General features: G+C 38.3%; 1 protein-coding gene across 2 annotated transcripts in view; it reads right to left on the reverse strand.

Moving 5' to 3' along the window:
- C3H8orf34 (chromosome 3 C8orf34 homolog) overlaps window positions 1-21181 on the reverse strand; it is a 479559-nt gene that overhangs the window by 133775 nt on the left and 324603 nt on the right. The gene's annotated exons all lie outside the window — the stretch shown is intronic.

A 21181-nucleotide genomic window follows, 5' to 3' on the forward strand; every position in this document is an offset into this window, starting at 1 on the left:
AATTAAAAATCATCATTGGAAACTGTCAGAGTCCTAAATAGTGAAGTTCAAAGTGCATGCTAGACTTCTAAACTCTGAAATCAAACATGCTTCTTCAACATAAGCATAGATATTTGTGCTTATCTTAATAAGCATAAATAATATCTTATTGTAATCTCAGTTTGTTGCTTTTTTTAGCTATAAAGGAAAAGTCTTCTATCTGTTTCTACACATGTAGCACGATTACTGTAGACCAGTGATTCTCAACCTATGTGTTCTCAACCTTTGGTGTTCAAGTGACCTTTTATCAGGTGTCACATTTTAGATATCCTACATGTCACATATTCACCTTATGTTTCACAAAAATTGCAAAATTACAGTTATGAATCAGCAATGAAATTAATTTTATGTCTGGAGACTGCCACAACATGAGGGACAGTATTAAAGGCCATACCATTAGGAAGATAGAGGATCACTGCTCTAGACTCCACAGACTAGAGCCAAACTATATCTTAGCTTGGGCAAAAATATAGTTACAGCAAATGTTTTTACTAAGCCACAAAGTCTGGTTGAGCAAAGAGAAAACAAACTTGATACTATGTGTTCAGCTGATTTCCAGGTCCTGGACTCATGAGACTGGTTTTATAATTGCACAGAGGTTTGCCCCATACACACTTCTCCAAGTTAAATCAGTCTGAACAGAAAGGCAGTGGTCAGAATCTGTCAGCAGTCGGATGGAGGACCCTATTGTGCACAACATGTCTAGGGTTGTCTAAGGCACTAGGGAAGCTGGAGAGTGGAAGACTGAGTGGTCCTTTACAGTGGTGCAACACTCAAGTGAAGCATTCTCATGTCTCCACTGAGAAATGATACCTGGAAGTGTTGAATTCAACTTTGTTTTGATGGAATGTTGTGAAACTGCTTTCAGAGAAGAAGATGGGTATCAGCAATGTGTCTCATAACACTGCCTGTCTTAGTCAGGGTTTCTATTCCTGCACAAACATCATGACCAAGAAGCAAGTCGGGGAGGAAAGGGTTTATTGAGCTTACACTTCCATGTTGCAGTTCATCACTAAAGGAAGTCAGGACTGGAACTCAAGCAGGTCAAGAAGCAGGAGCTGATGCAGAGGCCATGGAGGAATGTTTCTTACTGACTTGCTCAGCCTGCTCTTATAGAACACAAGAGCACCAGCCCAAAGGTGGTACCACCCATAAAGGGCCCTCACCACTTGATCACTAATTGAGAAAATGCCCCACTGATGGATCTCATGGAGGCACTTCCCCAACTGAAGCTCCTTTCTCTATGATAACTCCAGCCTGTGTCAAGTTGACACACAAAACTAGCCAGTACACTGCCCTAAATGCAGCTCTGCAAATATTGAAGATATGAAACAGTCTTGAGACTAGTAGTTTCCACCAATATCTTCACATTTTTTGTACACTGAGAAAATGACAAATGATTTTCTAGGGAAATACTAATAAATGTATAGCATGTAATATTAAGTTTTGTTAAAAATCAAAAGTATAATTAGTAACTAGACTGTGCTAAAATTCTCAGTAATACCTTTGCTTTTTGCATCATGGTGGAATCACACAATAACTTGTTCTCTTTATGTTTTGTAAAATTATAAATATTTGGAAATTATGCTTGGATTTTATAATATTACTTTCTCTGTATTTCTCTATATGCCACAATGTATACTATATTAGCATCCTGTAAATAAAACCATGTTTTCTGGATTGTGTAAACTAACTAGGATGATCATCAGGTAAAATGGTACTTGTTGCCAAGACTGAATGCTGCGTTTGACCCCTTAGACCGACATATTTTTTATTTTTATTTTATTTTTTTTAATTTTTTTATTGGATATAATTTATTTATATTTCAAATGATTTCCTCTTTTCTAGCCCCCCTCCCACTCCCCGAAAGTCCCATAAGCCCCCTTCTCTTCCCCTGTCCTCCCTCCCACCCCTTCTCACTTCCCCGTTCTGGTTTTGCCAAATACTGTTTCACTGAGTCTTTCCAGAACCAGGGACCACTCCTCCTTTCTTCTTGTATCTCATTTGATGTGTGGATTATGTTTTGGGTATTCCAGTTTTCTAGGTTAATAACCACTTATTAGTGAGTGCATACCATGATTCACCTTTTGAGTCTGGGTTACCTCACTTAGTATGATGTTCTCTAGCTCCATCCATTTGCCTAAGAATTTCATGAATTCATTGTTTCTAATGGCTGAATAGTACTCCATTGTGTAGATATACTACATTTTTTGCATCCACTCTTCTGTTGAGGGATACCTGGGTTCTTTCCAGCATCTGGCAATTATAAATAGGGCTGCTATGAACATAGTAGAGCATGTATCCTTATTACATGGTGGGGAATCCTCTGGGTATATGCCCAGGAGTAGTACAGCAGGATCTTCTGGAAGTGAGGTGCCCAGTTTTCGGAGGAACCGCCAGACTGATTTCCAGAGTGGTTGTACCAATTTGCAACCCCACCAGCAGTGGAGGAGTGTTCCTCTTTCTCCACACCCTCTCCAACACCTGCTGTCTCCTGAATTTTTAATCTTAGCCATTCTGACTGGTGTAAGATGAAATCTCAGGGTTGTTTTGATTTGCATTTCCCTAATGACTAATGAAGTTGAGCATTTTTTAAGATGCTTCTCTGCCATCCGAAGTTCTTCAGGTGAGAATTCTTTGTTTAACTCTGTACCCCATTTTTTAATAGGGTTGTTCGGTTTTCTGGAGTCTAACTTCTTGAGTTCTTTATATATATTGGATATTAGCCCTCTATCTGATGTAGGATTGGTGAAGATCTTTTCCCAATTTGTTGGTTGCCGATCTGTCCTCTTGATGGTGTCCTTTGCCTTACAGAAACTCTGTAACCTCATGAGGTCCCATTTGTCAATTCTTGCTCTTAGAGCATACTCTATTGGTGTTCTGTTCAGAAACTTTTTCCCTGTACCGATGTCCTCAAGGGTCTTCCCCAGTTTCTTTTCTATTAGCTTCAGAGTGTCTGGCTTTATGTGGAGGTCCTTGATCCATTTGGATTTGAGCTTAGTACAAGGAGACAAGGATGAATCAATTCGCATTCTTCTGCATGCTGACCTCCAGTTGAACCAGCACCATTTGTTGAAAAGGCTATCTTTTTTCCATTGGATGTTTTCAGCCTCTTTGTCGAGGAACAAGTGGCCATAGGTGTGTGGGTTCATTTCTGGATCTTCAATCCTGTTCCATTGATCCTCCTGCCTGTCACTGTACCAATACCATGCAGTTTTTAACACTATTGCTCTGTAGTATTGCTTGAGGTCAGGGATACTGATTCCCCCAGATTTTCTTTTGTTGCTGAGAATAGTTTTAGCTATCCTGGGTTTTTTGTTGTTCCAGATGAATTTGATAATTGCTCTTTCTAACTCTGTGAAGAATTGAGTTGGGATTTTGATGGGTATTGCATTGAATCTGTATATTGCTTTTGGCAAAATGGCCATTTTAACTATATTGATTCTACCGATCCATGAGCATGGGAGGTTTTCCCATTTTTTGAGGTCTTCTTCCATTTCCTTCTTCAGAGTCTTGAAGTTCTTGTCATACAGATCTTTCACATGTTTGGTAAGAGTCACCCCAAGATACTTTATACTGTTTGAGGCTATTGTGAAGGGGGTCATTTCCCTAATTTCTTTCTCAGCCTGCTTATCCTTTGAGTATAGGAAGGCCACTGATTTGCTTGAGTTGATTTTATAACCTGCCACTTTGCTGAAGTTGTTTATCAGCTGTAGGAGCTCTCTAGTGGAGTTTTTTGGGTCACTTAGGTAGACTATCATGTCGTCTGCAAATAATGATAGTTTGACTTCCTCCTTTCCAATTTGTATCCCTTTGACCTCCTTATGTTGTCAAATTGACAGAGCTAGTACCTCAAGTACAATATTGAAAAGATAAGGAGAAAGGGGGCAGCCTTGTCTGGTCCCTGATTTCAGTGGGATTGCTTCAAGTTTCTCTCCATTTAGTTTGATGCTGGCTACCGGTTTGCTGTATATTGCTTTTACTATGTTTAGGTATGGGCCTTGAATTCCTGTTCTCTCCAAGACTTTAAGCATGAAAGGATGCTGAATTTTGTCAAATGCTTTTTCAGCATCCAATGAAATGACCATGTGGTTTTTTTCTTTGAGTTTGCTTATGTAGTGGATTGTATTGATGGATTTCCATATATTGAACCAACCCTGCATTCCCGGGATAAAGCCTACTTGATCATGGTGGATGATCGTTTTGATGTGTTCTTGGATTCGGTTGGCAAGAATTTTATTGAGTATTTTTGCATCGATGTTCATAAGGGAAATTGTTCTGAAGTTCTCTTTCTTTGTTGGATCTTTGTGTGGCTTTGGTATCAGCGTAATTGTGGCTTCGTAGAAGGAATTGGGTAGTGTTCCTTCTGTTTCTATTTTGTGGAAGAGTTTGAAGAGTATTGGTGTTAACTCTTCTTTGAAGGTCTGGTAGAATTCTGCACTGAAACCATCTGGTCCTGTGCTTTTTTTGGTTGGAAGACTTTCTATGACTCCTTCTATTTCTTTAGGCTTTATGGGACTGTTTAGATGGTCTAGTTGGTCCTGATTTAATTTTGGTATTTGGTATCTGTCAAGGAAATTGTCCATTTCCTCCAGATTCTCCAGTTGTGTTGAGTACAGGCTCTTGTAGTAGGATCTGATGATTTTTTGGATTTCCTCAGTTTCCGTTGTTATATCTCCCTTTTCATTTCTAAGTTTATTAATTTGGATACTTTCTCTGTGCCCTTTGGTCAGTCTGGCTAAGGGTTTATCTATCTTGTTGATTTTCTCAAAGAACCAGCTCCTGGTTTTGTTGATTTTTTGTATGGTTCTCTTTGTTTCTACTTGATTGATTTCGGCCCTGAGTTTGATGATTTCCTGCCTTCTACTCCTCCTGGGTGAAATAGCTTCTTTTTGTTCTAGGGCTTTCAGGTGTGTCATTAAGCTGGTAATGTATGCTCTCTCCATTTTCTTTTTGGAGGCACTCAGGGCTATGAGTTTTCCTCTTAGCACTGCTTTCATTGTGTCCCATAGATTTGGGTATGTTGTGTTTTCATTTTCATTGTGTTCTAAAAAGTCTTTAATTTCTTTCTTTATTTCTTCCTTGACCAAGGTATCATTGAGTAGAGTATTGTTCAATTTCCACGTGTATGTGGGTTTTCTATTGTTTCTGTTGCTATTGAAGACCACTTTTACTCCATAGACCGACATATAAAAGCAAGTTGTCCTCTGACCTCCATGTGAGTGCCGTGGAGTGGGAAAACCCACACCCACAAATAAGTAAATAATGAAATAAAAAATTAAAGATTTGCCAAGGATAACTTTCTTGTAATTCTTTTTAATCAGCTATGTATACATTTTATACGTCAATAATTTTTATTGTAGGCCAAGAAAACAGAATTGTAAAATAACTGGTGAGGTATACTTTCTTCCAAGCCTTTCCTATCTCTTTCCCCTTTTCAATTCATGTAGACAAATTAGGAAAAATAGTTCTATAACCCATAATATCAAATATTGGTTTTTCGAGTTCCCTTTTCCATGACTATTCTGTCCAAATTCTTTAGAAGAAAGTGTAACATGGAATGCAGCCACTGATAAGTGGGTATTAGCCCAGAAGCTCAGAATACCCAAAACACAACCCACGTATCAAATCATTCCCAAGAAGGAGGAAGGAGAGGGCCTGGGTCCTGGAAAGGCTTGATGCAGCATTGTAGGGGATTGCCAAGACAGAGGAGTGGGAGGGGGTTAATTGGGGAACTGGGCAAGGGAAGAGGACTTATGGGACTTAGGGGGAGGGGGGAACTGAGAAAGGGAAAATCATTTGGAATGTAAACAAAGAATATATAAATAAATAAATGAATAAATATAAAAAATAAATAAATATAAAAAATACAGTGTAAAGGCACAATGTATATGTAAAGGTAAAAATTAACAATTGTTATTAGAAGTAACAAGGGGATAGAGAGAGAGCTCAAATGGTTAAGAGCACTTATTGCCCTTGCAGGGAATCCAAGTTTCAGGTCTGAGACCATGCTTTGGGTGGCTGGGAAATGCCTGTAACTTCAGATCCATATTATTCCCACTTCTGGCCACTAAAAACAACCTTATGTATGTGCACACACACACATCTATACACGTAAAGAAAAATTTAAAATTCGACCTTTTAAAACATTCACAAATGCTTCATCATATTTGCATAATTAACAGTAGATTAACATGTAAAAAGAAAATAAATTCTCCACAAAAATAGAAAGAATTGGACATAAAACCTATGCCTCCCTAATGTGGCAGCACGTGTTTGTGAGCCTGTAAACCCAGCACAGAAGATGTGAAGGCAGAAAGGCTCCAGTTCAACACCAGCCTGGTAAAAACTCTGAGGAATTAAACTGAACAATCAATTCCCTTTCTCTTGTTTTTGTGTTTATTCCTATTTCTTTCTCATCTCATGAATCAGTAGAGGCAAATGTTTACTTAGAATTTAATAATTTGATCACTGTTGGGTCAACTGTGGCAAGGATCAAAGGAAATATTAATTGTCTGGTTTCTGAGACCGTGGTGTAACTGAGCTGATCAGACATATAGCTATGAATTCATCCTAAGAAATTGGGTATCTTTGAAGCTGGCTCATCTTCATCCAAGCTCTGCCCTCCAGATGCCCAAGAAGCTGTTTGCTGTGACTTGGCACCTTTTCCTGGGTGAGATGTGCTCGACTGCTCTCAATATTCCCCAGGCTGTGAGCCACAGAGTCCCACTGTTGTCAGAGGTTAGCAGTTGCTGCACAGACAACGGTTGGGAGGGAATGTCCGGGAAATACAGCCTTTAAAAACTTAAACTGTTTTGATTTTTCTTTTTACCACAAGTCTTTTCCAAGCTGTTTCTATTTGCTTTCTAAAACCATTCTTTCATATTAAGCAAACTTCTTTATATTTTTAACCCCTGTGCTGAAGGCCTCTGCTCTTCCTTGTCACACTGAATCAGCCCTACACATACTGCCCCTACCCTTCCTTCTGAAGCTATTTTCCTGGGGAGTGAGATGGAATTCAATGGTGGAGCATTATGCTTAGCATGAGCATGAAGAAGAAAAGTATTATTACTACTACTCTCCAAAGAATGCTGCCTGCCCCTAAACCCCCGCCCACTCAGGATTGTGTAGATAACCCTTTCTTCTCTTTGGTAATACATGCTGCTTAGGTCTTCCATCTTTTTCTTCAGTTCTTGTATCCCCAGTATCTGGAGTGCTTGTGTGTCCATATGCATACATGTGTGATAACCTCAAAGTCCTTTGAATTCCTCTGCTTCATCAACCCTAAGCCAATGACAGGATTCTCAGAGTCACTTGGTACCAGAAATGCTTATGCCCATGTTCCTTGGAAGTACTTCATTCCTTTATGCCATTTCATAATGCCATTCCCATTAATACTTTTTTGGAGTGATTTTAGTTTTATGTCCCTGTTCCCCATGTCCTCCATGCTCCCTCTTAGATATTCAGGTTTCCCTAAGTTCCCTGCTTTCCTCCTTGGTTAGAATTCATGTGAACTCAGTTCCTTCCCATGTCATCTTTCCACCAATGCCACCAGAAATCCAACCCCACAAGAGTCTGCCACATGGTGCCTGTGTGAAACTAAATAACAGCAGTGGTGTTGCTTGTGTTGTGCTATATTAATAATGACTCTAGAGCTGGAAGTACAGAGCAGATTTCAACTTCTATAAAGACTTCCTAGTTTTCTTCAATCTTTGTCAGGGACTTTCCAAATATAACATCTTCCTTCTGTCCCAACTCTCAGAGGAAGAATCTATTAAGTGAGCTGATGATGGAGGTCCATGGTCTCCTATCTCTCTTGGTCTTCAATTTGTTTTATCCACCCCCATCTTACCATTGTTATTCATTATGTGCATTTGCTCTATCATGTCTCACAGGATATGAGCAAACTTGCTTCTCTTGCAGCTATAGACTCTCTCTCTACTCTCCTTCTCTTCTCTCCACTCCTTCTCTCTCTTCTTCCCGCTGTCCCTCCCTCCTTCCCACTTTTATCTCTCTCTTTCTCTCTCTCTCTTTCTCTCTCTGTCTCTCTCTTTCTCTCTGTCTCTCTCTCTCCCTCTCTCTCTCTCTCTCTCTCTCTCTCTCTCTCTCTCTCACACACACACACACACACACACACACACGTACACACACTGACTCCACATTCTCTAACAGATGCTGCTGTTGTCTTTTCTTATGCATTGCACTTAGCCAAGCTCTTGAGATACTCTTCAATCAATATCTTTGTTCTCACAGTTTCTATTCAGCTTGCTTTAGTTTGGTCTGTGCCTCAACCACACTGGGATAACTGCTCACACTAGGACTTCTTCATCTGCTGTGTAGAATGGAATATTTCAGGAGAACAGCCTTGCCATCAGCAATTTTAGTGGTGCCATAGTCATGTTTTAGGGGATTCAGAATAAATTACAATGAAGAAAATGAGGAGTTTTAAGTGTTTGTCTCCTCTGTCTTTGGAAAGAGGGAGAGACCATAATTTTAGTTGGTTTCTCAAAATAATCTTTGACTCAAAAGGGCTTAAGAACTCCCATTTGTATTGGCTTCTTGTCTCCTGCAAGATGAGTTACAGTTTCCTCAGCAAATTACGTGATTGCCGCCATTGGACAGTCCCTACTTGTCTGTGCAAATCCATCTTCTTGGATACTCTCCTGGGGCTGAATAGTCTATAAACTCAGAGCTGCTTTCGCTTTTCCAAGGCTATTTTGTTGTGAGTCCTCTGTTGCTGTACTATTATCTCTGGCCAAATTCCTCTGTCCTCTTTTATACCATGAACTTACTCCATTTTTTTTTCTGGATCCTTCCTCCTTTCAAAAGCCTTCCTTCTGGGAATCTTAGCATCTGTGCAAATCCTTACCATCTATCTCTCTGCTTCACTGTGTCTCACCTGCTTGTTTAGATGCCTTTTGTTAGTTTGAAGAACGATTTTTGTCGCTAAAACCTATGTCAAAAGATTAAGGGTTAATTAAATTTGGTACATTATGGGCTCTAAGGAAACTTTTACAATTTTTTTTCAATGATTTTCAATTTGGAAGTCAGAACATATATGATCCAGATGACAGGTAAGAATCTCTACAGAATTTTTATTTATAACAAAATGCAGTTGAGAAATTTTAAATATCATCCTGCATGTGTCCTACTTCGGTTAAGTAGTTTTCTGCTTGGTCCATGTAGATGCAGAGAATAAATCGGCGTCTGATTTGTAATCCAGGAAACAGGAAAGAAGGACATGGGTAAGTAAAGTAGAAAAACAATTCCATATGATGATGGATTACTGAGTCAGCCACTGTACTTAGTAGATGGCTGCTATTCAACCCCACATGAAGCTCTGAGGAACCTAATGAGATGTGACGTCAAGGCTGCAGGAGCAAAGCATTTATTCACCGATACCTAGTCAAGGGTGACTCTTGAGCAATGGCTTTTCTTAACCCATCATTTGCACATAGTCTACTGTTCCACAATTGCTGGTTGTTATCCCTGAGTAGGAAATATGATATAACAGGACCAAGATAAGTGAGACGTTGTCCCTACATAAATCGGGTTACCACCCCTTAAAGCAGCTCAACCAGAGGTGAATCAAAGAATATCACAATGGGAGACATAGGAGGCTAAGAACACCTATGGATATATTTGTTTAAAACAGGTTAAAATCAGACTTAATTTTACAGTAGCCAATAAATCCTGAATAATAGCATCCCAAATTTGTGGTATCCTTCCTGGCACAGTTGCAATAATAGACTTTATAAGGACAGATATACTCGTGGGAATTATTGTGCCTGTCATAGAACCTGGTAAATATGTATGATTAAGAAAGACTCATTACATAAATTTAGTAAGCAATTACCCAGATCTTACAAAATATAGACACAGGGAAAAGGAAGTTATCAAGAATAGCATAGAACTGACTCCTGGGGGGGGGACCTTTGAACAATGTAAGCAGTTGAGGGAGTAGACAAGGTAATTTGTACCATTTGGTGAGTTTGTTTCTTTTTAAGAACCCAAAACACTCAATGAAATATTTTATTTTTTAATATTTTTCTTAATGCTATTCTGTTGTCTTGGGAAGCAGCTCAATGGCAGTGCTTGTCAAGCCTGCATAGTGCCATGGGTTTGTAACCTAGAAAAGGACAAATAGAATTCCCTGGCATTGTTGATCCAGTTAAGCCAAGGCATGGGCAATGGAACTTCCAATCAAACAAGTATTATTATTAACATTATACTAGAAGACTACTATTCCACAATTGCTGGTTGTTATCCCTGAGTAGGAAATACGATATTTCCTACTCAGGAAATGGCACATTTAATACCAACTCTGTGTAGTTAATCACTTTTCTGCACAAATTCATTGTATTGTCTGAACACTTTCTAAAAGAGGCAGTATCTAACTTAAGAGTAGCTAGATATTTATCAAATGCTTCTTTCTCACTGAATAATTAGCTGAATGCTTAACTAACACTTCTAATACATTCAGGAACTCATAAAGATACACTAGCTGGGGAAGCTTTAACAGAGTTTCTCACTCTGTTAAGTACTCAGCAGTACTTTGTCCCTTCCCCCACAGCATTGAGCTGGACTTCTCAGCCCATCCCATCAGCTGCGACATTCTTGGTTGCCAACCCCCAGCCTTCCACTGGTGTTATCTCTGGCCTTTGTTCAGCTGAGAACAATACAGCTGTTTTCACCTTGACAATCAAGGCTGCCTCAGGGCAGTCTCACCTGGAGACCAGCAGAGACCTGTGAGATATGAAGTCCTTTAATCCCAGCAGGCAACCCTCTGAAAAGAGGAGCCAACGAGTTCTCCTTGATGTGTGTGTGTGTGTGTGTGGGGGGGGGGGGGAACAGGGTTGTTCTCTAAAGGCTATATATATTGACTAAATATTAGTAAAAATCAGTCTTGATCGGCAAATGTCGTCCTCCCCGTTTATCCCCAGAATTCTCTTCCAGGTCTCCAGTTCACATGTGGCCGCGGGCGGCCACAGTACTTGAACCGCGTATTAAGATAATTCTAGGATCTCTCTATGTGGAGGGAAAGAGTAAGAGGAAATGGTAGACAGAAATGAGGAGGGAGTTGAGAGGTAGAGAACATGAGAATATCACACCAGCTGATAACTTCAGCAAGAGCAAGGATAGCAGACCTACAATGGATGGAAAGTCCTAAGAGTTGATATGCCTAATGTGATAAAGCTGTAACAATGTCAACCACAACTACTGAAATACACAAGTTCTGCAGGAAGTCAATAATACAGAAACAGAGATGCAAAGCATGCATGAGGGTTTCTGTGGACATTTGATGGCACAGGCACTGGAGAGACAAGGAAAAGTCACTATACATCCCATCCTTGTGTAGCTTAGATTACATAAGCAGAAATGAGTATCAGAAGAGTAAAATACGCACAGCTGAGGGCATATAAGAAGTCCAGCTTATATTAAAGAAAGGAAAAGCTAAGCCAATGTGAGGGAGTATACAACTTCACAAGGAGTGTACAGGGAAGGCTTCTCTTAAATGTAGTATGAAGCATGGAGTGACAGACTGTTCTAGAACCCTGAAAAAAATGGTACTCCAGTATGCAGAAATTGTACATTCAAGCCACTTCAAGCCAATGACATCAGTCAAATGGAGGGCAATTTGAATAGAATAAAATAGTGCTTTGCCAGACAAAGATGAGAGAGAGAGAGAGAGAGAGAGAGAGAGAGAGAGAGAGAGAGAGAGAGAGAGAGAGAGAGAGAGAGAGAGAAAGAGAGAGAGAAGTGAATACTCCCAACTCTGTGACCATAGCGGGGAAATCTAGACTGATTCAGGATACACCTTGGATTGTAACTGTATGTCTGGTAACTAGAATATCAGTGAGGAATTTGAAAGAAAGGAGGGATCAGCTATCAATTTTTTAGGGAGAGAGCTCCGCGCAATTGAACTGATAATCTGACCCTTGTCTGAGATAAAAATTAAGAGAAATTTGATAGAAATTAAGCAGAATTTAGTCTGGGACACAACAATATTGAAGACACTTTAGACATGTATACATAAGTACAGAGAGACAACCACATGGAGAACAAACAATTGTATGAAGATATAGGGAGCTTTTATCCTTTTTGATTACAAAATCTTTCCTTCAAAAGATCAGGTTGTGAAATACTGCTTCATACAGTTACTTTGAATAGTGTAATGTTTCTCTTCCATTGAAAAACTAATGGCATCTCTGATAAATATTGAATAAATGAGGGAAAACAAATTAGCAGCTTGGGTTTTACGAACCATTTTGAACCACTTTCTTTGAAGGGGTAGGAAACTACTTCTCTCCCTAAACAAGGCTGCTCTGGATTCCCAAAGCTGCCTTTGTGACAGTGAATCTTAGGCCACTCCTCACTTTCTAATTGTTAATTTGCCTTTTCTGGATTCTAGTATATTTCTCTGGGTTTTGTGTTCAAAGGAAATCTTAAGAATTTATTGACATTCATTTAATCTTGATGCTTTTAAAGGAATTAAAATTGACACCAACAGCAGAACAAAACCAAAAAGAAAACTGCACTGATAACCTTTAAGGGTGAAAATCTATTCTACATCTCGGGCTGTGATCTGGCATGATCTGTGTGTATTTACATGTTTTTCCCATTGGCATCACAGATTTCCTAAAATCAGAAGCCAGGTCCTCTGTTCTCCACACAGCATCTGAAACTTATAGGGGAGCTTATATTTGTGTCTCTCAGAGTACCAGATTTATACTGTATTTTGATGGTCTCTTTCCTACCCCATAAAAACAAGCAAACAAACAAAACAAAAGCAAACCCCTCACTGCTGCCCTAGGAACTGTCAGTACATCCCAGCAGTACTCAGACACACTTAAACGTCCTTTTCCCATTTTCCCAGTTTCCAAACCTGCTTCTCCATCACGCATGTAGCTTTTCTTAGTCTGTCCAAGTTCCATATATTTGTGGCTGATCTTTTGCACTGACTTTGGTCTTTTGTCACAGTCTCACAGATCTCAGATAGCATTCCTAGACCCTAGACATGGCTTTACCGCAGGATCTCCATCAAGGAGAAATGAAACCCACCAGTGCCTTCTTTCCCTTCCCTATTCTAGGGCATTAGTGTCTCCCTCATAGCATTCATTTGTGGATGCCTCTGGCTTCGCTCTCACTCCTGATAGTACAGGAAGACAAATAATTGCTTCTAAACAAAGCCCCTTCCCAAGAAACAGTGCAAGAAACGTAGTAGTCCCATTTACCCCAAAGATTTTTTTCAGTTCTACTTCTGAAATCCACAAGAGGCTCTGAGCAATAACCTCTAAAACATAATGATTGACAAAGACATCAAGATAAAAGCCATGCCCCTTAAATTTACATCTTAGTGACCTATCTCTTAAAGTGAGATATGGGTCTATAAACTTCTGTAACTATCTAATACAACTCAAGGTTCTCTCAGATACACAGGATGGGAGGCATGAAGTTGTCATAGGTGCCTCTTTCCTGGGTTGCTAATTATTTTTTGGCAGAGGCCTAAGGATTTTAAAAATCAAATTTTAGAAATGAACGTGGAGAATAGATGTTTTGTCGCTGGTCTCTTTGGCTTTTCCTCAGATTAGGCATAAAACTGTCAACACAAAATGAGATTCTGAAGATTAGGCATGGACCAAGATGACTCTGAACATACCTAGGAAATCTACACCAAATTTTCCAGGCAGAGAGAGCCAGAATGTGGACCACTAATTTAATCAACACACTATAACTGTACCAAAGACAGCTCTGGGGTCCCAAACTTCCTGAACACAATGTAACCATGAGAAAAGATAATCAAACAATGCCCAGGTACTCTGGAGTTAGAGGAACTGGAGAAAACAGCCAAGAATAATCAGTCACAGACAGGCTGAACATTGGAATCAGCAAACATTCTTCAAAACTAACTCCCAACTTCATTTTTACCTAGATTTCATATCCACAAAAGGATCACTCAAAGTGTCAATGTACTTTTGGCCTCCATCACACCTAGAGCAGAAGCACATAGTCACGGTCCTTATTTGAAACTGTGAACCAGATGGGATGGTTAAGGACAGAAAACAGCAAAGAAGTTACTCTCAGACACCAGAAGCAGCCAGATTGCAAGGTACTTTCCTAAAGTTGTGGTGCTGATGTATGACATCATAAAGAAAGACTCCATCAGTGGGAACCTCAGGATGTAGCCTCAAAAGGTTTACAACCATAATGTGTAGTAATCACAGTGCTAAATTGCATGAAACCGCCTATAATCCAGAGCAGCGTGGCTTGAAAATGAAGATAGTCTGTGCTTGGAACAGCTTGCACTGTAAATGTCAAATAGGTAGCTCCCACGATACCCAGAAGACAGTTGAGATGTTCTACCCAAGTTCTTAACCAGTTTAAAGACATTCTTGGATAATGACAAGTTCATAGATTCTATATCCTCCAGTTTCCCTGGCTGAACTTCTCTGAGTTCATGCAAAGAATAAGAAACAGAGTGGAGACTTAGTCATAAGCATGATATATATTTAGGAGATAGGTGGCTAGCTCTGAAATCATCTGTAGAATGGAAATAAGCTTAAATACTCCCATTATTCTGAGATCAGAATGCACATGGTAAGATTCCCAGAAGAGAAGATACAGGTACGAGGAAGTGGAGTAGGGATTCAGCCCTAATCAATGAGTGTGAAAAACAAAACAATGTGGAGGGGTCATCAAGAGTTTAGATCTAATGATTCCACACTTTGAAAGAGATGCAAAAGAAACTCTGATAATTCAATAATCATAAACTTAGTTATGTTAGTTTTTAACTAGGCATAGAAATAGGATACATACAGCCATAGACAATAACAATGTCTTTAAAATAATTTAAAAATTATACACTATACACATACAGCAAAACATCACTTGGTACCATATATATATATATATATATATATATATATATATATATATATATATGTAAAATTTCTAATGGCAGAATTAAAAAATATACACCTGGGTGCATCGGTACATATCTGTAATCACAGTAGGGGTAGGCTAAGGCAGAAAGATTTCAGATTTGAAGCAAGCCTGGACTAGTTAAAGAAACCCTGTTTAAAGAAGAAAATTAAGAAAAGTGTAAAAGAAAAGGGAGAACAGAAAAGAAGAAAACAGGAGGTAGGTTTTATAAATTATTGAAGAAATATACCATAACGTTCACAGGTGCAATAATTCACATCCAGCCTCTCACAGTTCTGAAGCTGGCACACTGTGAGTTTCTATGGTTGAATTATATAGCATTAAAATATGTAAAGTAATTTGAAATGAAAAGTTTTGCATCACTCAGATAGAAATGGTTTCACTAGATTTTACATATTTTTGCATCACCATTTCTCCTGAGAAATTTATTTAAGGTGATTTAAGGAAGTCAGAAAGCTACTCATCATTAGATTAAGAAGCAAATTACACCTAAAAACAGAGTTATTAAAACTAAGAATATAAGTATAATACCGTCTTAAATGACAAGAAAACTCAGTGCAGATACTCATTAATATGGCAACTGAGTCACATAAAATTGTTGGATAATTTTACATGTATGATCTCTATTTTGTTAAAAAAAATAGAGAAATAAAACAGAAGTGAAATGAAGATGATACATGATAGATAGATGTTAGATAAATGGATGGATGGATAGATGGATAGATAGATGATAGATAGATGGATAGGTAGATAGATAAAATTATGGATAGACAGAGATAGTATAACAGAAAAATGCTGAGTTCATAGTAAAGTATAAGTCTCCAACTCAGCAAAAGTCTTATAAATTTTGTTTCATAATACATGATAGAAATACTGATAGGAAATCAGTACCAAGTGTTCATTGTGTGATATTTTACTCCATGTGACATTCCCTATACGCTAGAGGATTTTCACACCTATGCATAGAATCTTTTCTGTCTTTTATTTGCATTAGATAGTCCTGGTGTACTCCTAACTTACTAGGCAACAAGCTCTTGCCACTGGGTAATGTCTTACTGGAGCATTTTCCTTTAGCTTTACTTGCTTTCAAAATATCAAATTTGTTGTATACCAGTTAAATTTGGCCTTTGTGTTTGACATAACCCTGAACAACAAGTGCAAACTTGGATGAGAAATAGGGTTTTTTTTTTAATGAAATCTTTAAATTTCCTGTTTACTGGTATTTGGACAGGATCCTGAAAGAGGCTGATAAGTTCCTTGAGAAGGAAGAGAAGATTTGTTTTATGAAATGTGAAGTATGTGTAGTCTGGAAGTGATGTAATGGAAAGACAGAGGAGTTCTTTCATTCTAACAATAATGCTTTTTAAATTCTTAATCAGGACAATACTATATACACATGTCTACATAACCAGACAACCAAAAGCCCATCAGACATGAGGATATGAGAGTGACTCATCTTTTGGCATAGTATCCAGAACATATCTGCTGCTTATGTTGCTGTGTTAAATTATAACTGCTGTTGTCTGCACCATATGTATTCTGCTGTACACACTAAATGACCTCTGGAAGGCTCGCTCATATTACTTACTTGCAATGGAATATTTTTCCCGGGCTGGAGAGATGGCTCAGCCGTTAAAGGCTTGGCTCACAACCATAAAATATAAGAGTTCGGAATATTTTTCCCATGCCTTCTGCTTTCAGAAACTAAAAATGGTATAGGTAACCAAACACAGTCTATGGATAAACAATGGTTTCTTGGAGGTCTTATTTAATTTTCTTTATTTTATAAAATTATCATATTCAGAACTTTAATTCTTTTCTTCAATTTTCATCAATTTTTCTGACCAGTATACTTAATTTAGATGTAATAGACTTTCTGATTGTTTGAGAATGGATGGCTATATTTAAAATTATGGAGAATCTCACTAATTGAAAGGCAGGCACCAGTGAGTGCTGTGAGCATTATTTTCTGCTCAAATTCTTCATTATCCATTGGAAGTATTAAATATTGTGAACGAAATGCATCTTCTGAGACACCTACTTCTTAGGAAATGTTACTAAACATTATACTTTGATAGTTATAAAATCACCAGCCCACTTTGAGTCTAAAAGACTTCTTCCTATTAGTAAAGCTAATTCCCAGCAGAGGATGGAGATGGAAAAAAATACACATGCAGATAAACAAAATCTTTTATTTGGTCCATGCTATGTAAGCCATTGCGAACTGTAATTCCATAATAAGTGAAAATGCCCTAGTAAGTAGTTGAAGTAATTTCAGTTTAACTACAAAGCACACCAGGGAAGTACAGAATATCCCACAGTGAATAATCAATAAGAAGTCTCCAGTCACGGGTGAAAACAAGAACTATGGTTTCTTGATTTTTTTGTTTCAATCTCTCATAGAATGGTTCATCCTCTGCCTGTAGGAGACATCTTAGTCAATACCCCATCATGACAACAAAATAAACTTCAATATTGCTGTTGCAACACTTAAAGTGCATAGCAACTGAAGTCAATATTAGAGTTGGAGCATTCAAGGCTACTATTTTTAGACTACGGTCGATATTTTGCTCAAAACTGAAATATTGTTCTCTGTCATAGCAATTTCTATGATCATTTTATCAATAGACATATATAGCACAAATTCCTTCTGAAATTGTCATCTCCCAATCCACAGACACAGCATGTCTTTATTGTATGTTATTTTGGAAAAATCGTAATAGCCTGAAGGGGCTTGGGGTTTAAAGGCATTTAAGGTCTATTGTTCTGCTTCCTAAGGTTTGTGGATTAATTAATTAATTCACTTGTGGATTTGGTACCCTTTTGCTTCAACAAACATAGCTCTCACAAAGCATTCCACATACTCCTAATTAAAAGTGCTTGAAGGGGAGCTTATCAGAATTCCACTTTCAGGGGCACCTAAGAGGTAAGAATGCAGATATTTTGTGGCATTGCTCAAACCAAGGATTGTTAGGCAACTTGTGCATTGCAACACCCCTATTCTTCTTGGGGTGCCTCTTGATGGTTTTCTCAGCCTCTTACTGTGTTGCTTGAAATCATGTAGAGCAGCATGGAAGCTGCAGTATGTCTGTGGTTAGCTCTTGGGCCAGACACTGGGGTATCAGACAATCAGTTGAAGAAGATTCCACTTGGAAGTAACAGAACTTGGTCACTGCTAGAAATTTAGGTTAAAGTTGTGTTTGTGTGAAGTCACAACTCCTGAGGGTTAGGGAGATCTTTCTTAACAAATTGTTTTGAGGGCTATTGAGATAGCTCAGCAGTTATGAGCACTAGCTGCAGTTCCAGAAGTCCTGAATTCAATTCCCAGCAACCACATGGTGGTTTTACAACCCTGTTCAACCCGGTCCTCTCTGCTCACAGAGAAGTTTTCACATCTGAACTGCCTTTGTTCATCTTCCCAAGGACCACTTTTCTGATCTGTGAGGGAAACTGGATTTTCCCAGTGCCGCTAAACAGTGAACAGTAAATCAATAGTATAAATACGCATCCTTCCACCTTTGATCTATTAAGAGCCTCTACTGAAAACACAGAAGGTTTTCTCAGAATTCTCTGTCACTTTCCACTGTCACCATCCACTAATTGCAACAGGGTCCAGATGCTGAAGCTGTGACCTCCCATGGCAGAATGACGCCTGCTCAGAGCCAATGGTCCTTAGTCATCATGTTAGAGTGTAAGAGTCCCTAATCAGACCTGAGAAAGCAGAATTCATACATTTTTCTCTTGAAAAAAAATCTACCAATGCAAAAATTGAGAAAATAATTACAAACAGTAATAATAATAATAATAATAATAATAAATGTGTTTAAATGGGGTTAGTGTCAAGCCCTCTGACCTCACACTGTCTATGTAACTAAGACTTGCTTTCAAGTTTCTTCCTCCTCCCTCCAGCTAATGGGTGATGAGATTAGAGACACACTCCACCACTCTACTTGGACAGGATTTTAGATAAACAGTTTCCTTAAGGGTTCTCTCTGTTTCTTTGCATATATGGCTCTTTAAATTATATATTGATAGTTTTATAGTATTAGCAAAATTTTCCCCTTGGCTTATTGTAGAAGATCAGCAAATTCTATCACCAGAAATAAAGAATTGTTGAGCTGAAGGCAAATTGGATTATATGAGTGTGGGTCTCTCTGACTTTTTTTCTGTCGGCCTAAAACCAGGAATGAGTTTTCAAGGATAAAAAGAAACTCCTTCCATGCCTTTCAATTCTTCCCAGGAAAGGAGAGTTTAACCAGTAAAGACAGCTTTAGACCCATATTGGTTGGGGTTAATCACATATGCATCTATTGTGAGCTGCGTTAGGTACTTTTTATTTGCCATGGGTTTATTTCTGGGCCTTGTCCAGAGAGCAGTAACAGGCTGTTAGCCTACAGATCACAGTCTTTGATTTCTATACTTATTTACAAATGTACTAATATTTGTTGAAGACGTCACAGCAACTAAAATTCAAGGCTGTCACTTTAAGAACTACTCAAAATGTAGATGTCTCTGTACACATGGGGCATGTGCACATTGTATTTGTGCTCCTATTGTTAACCTGTCTTTAGTCACATAGATTCATTCCAATAAAGAACTCTGTTGAAAACAAATTATTAATCTTTCTCTGTATTACTGTGGTATTTTTCTAGAACCATAACAAAATTCCTAAGACATTCATCTTAGAGAGAGAAAAGGTTAAAGTTTTAGAGATTTTAGTGTGTGACTGTTTAACTTTGCTGCTTTTGACCTGCAATGTCACAGTATATAATGGTGCAATGTGAGAGCCTGTGGTACAGGAAGTTCTTTACCTTGTGATATCTAGGATACAAATGGGAAAACAAGTGAGTGCCACCAAAGACATTTAACATCTTCACAGAAAGATCAAACTTCTTAAAGGTTCCACTATTCCCAAATACCACCATGTGCTTCTATATGTGGGCCTTGTCCAGAGAGCAGTAACTTGAGTCTTATGGCAAGCTACTTGCCAAGTCCAGTAACATTGTCCTAGCTGCTTCGCACCTTAGGATTCTATACTTTGTAATCATCTTGAATCCATCTTTTGCTGCTACTTATGTCAAGAAAATTGTCTTCTGACTTCCTCTAATATTATTCTGTCATATTTCATATACTCAGCCTTTCCTAGTAGATGCCCCATTCTCTAGCTGTCAGGCATTCTATCAATTGTCTAGCTTCTACACACCAATTTCATCCAAAATGTTAATGATACTCCATACATGAGTGTCATTAGTTCATGTTTGCTAGCTGATCCTCCTCTCAAGTTTCCTGTATTCCATTAAATTGTCACTCTGAATTCCCACCCAAAGGAAGAGAATTCTCCCATCCTTTGCTTCAAGAATTGATCAGTTCGTGCCCTAGTTATTAATACAACTTATCGCCATTAGTTTTTGAAACCTAACTGGACTCAGACAATCTACATTTCCTTCAGACTGGGACTAGTTAAGGAGGAATAATCAAAAGTCACACACATTCTCCATTACAGAGAAAATGAGAAATGGGCTCCTCTTTAACCTGAAACTCTTTGGACATTCTGGGGTGATGAGAAGTCTGGAGAACTCTCTGGACATCATTGCTCAGCTGCAAATAAGACTTAAAAAGCACACCCTTGAAATTACTGTTTGAGAAGCTACAGATGGTGATGTTGGTGCCCAACATAGTGTTTGGCATACACTTGTTACTTTGTAAGAGCTGCAAAATGCTATGAAGCAAAGAATTCTTTCATTGTATAAAATTTAAAAAAAAATGAGTTATTTTATTTTTGAGATTATGATATAATTATATCACTTTTTCCTTTCATTCCTTCTAATCCCTCCCATATAACTCATCTCTCTTTAAAAATCATAGCCTCTTTTCTATTAATTACACACATATTTCTAGATATATAAACACAATCTGTTCAGTTTGTATAATGTACTTGTGTGTTGGGAACTCAGAGCTGACTATTTGCTGTTAGACAAACAATTGCTGTTCTCTTTCATAAGGAAGAAACTTTTTTCCAATACCTTGGGCTAGTGATGTTACAAATTTTGGAAAAATAAAACCTTATAACAGCCACTTTACTAAACCATCATCGTCCCTAAATAAGTTCTAAATATTTGTACTTATTTCCACAGATAAGCTCACCCTTCATCAAGAAAATTTTTCTTTGCCACAGATGGAGACCGTTAGAGAAAATCAT

The sequence above is a fragment of the Apodemus sylvaticus genome, chromosome 3 (genome assembly GCF_947179515.1).
Source record: "Apodemus sylvaticus chromosome 3, mApoSyl1.1, whole genome shotgun sequence".
In the NCBI taxonomy this organism is placed as follows: domain Eukaryota; kingdom Metazoa; phylum Chordata; class Mammalia; order Rodentia; family Muridae; genus Apodemus; species Apodemus sylvaticus.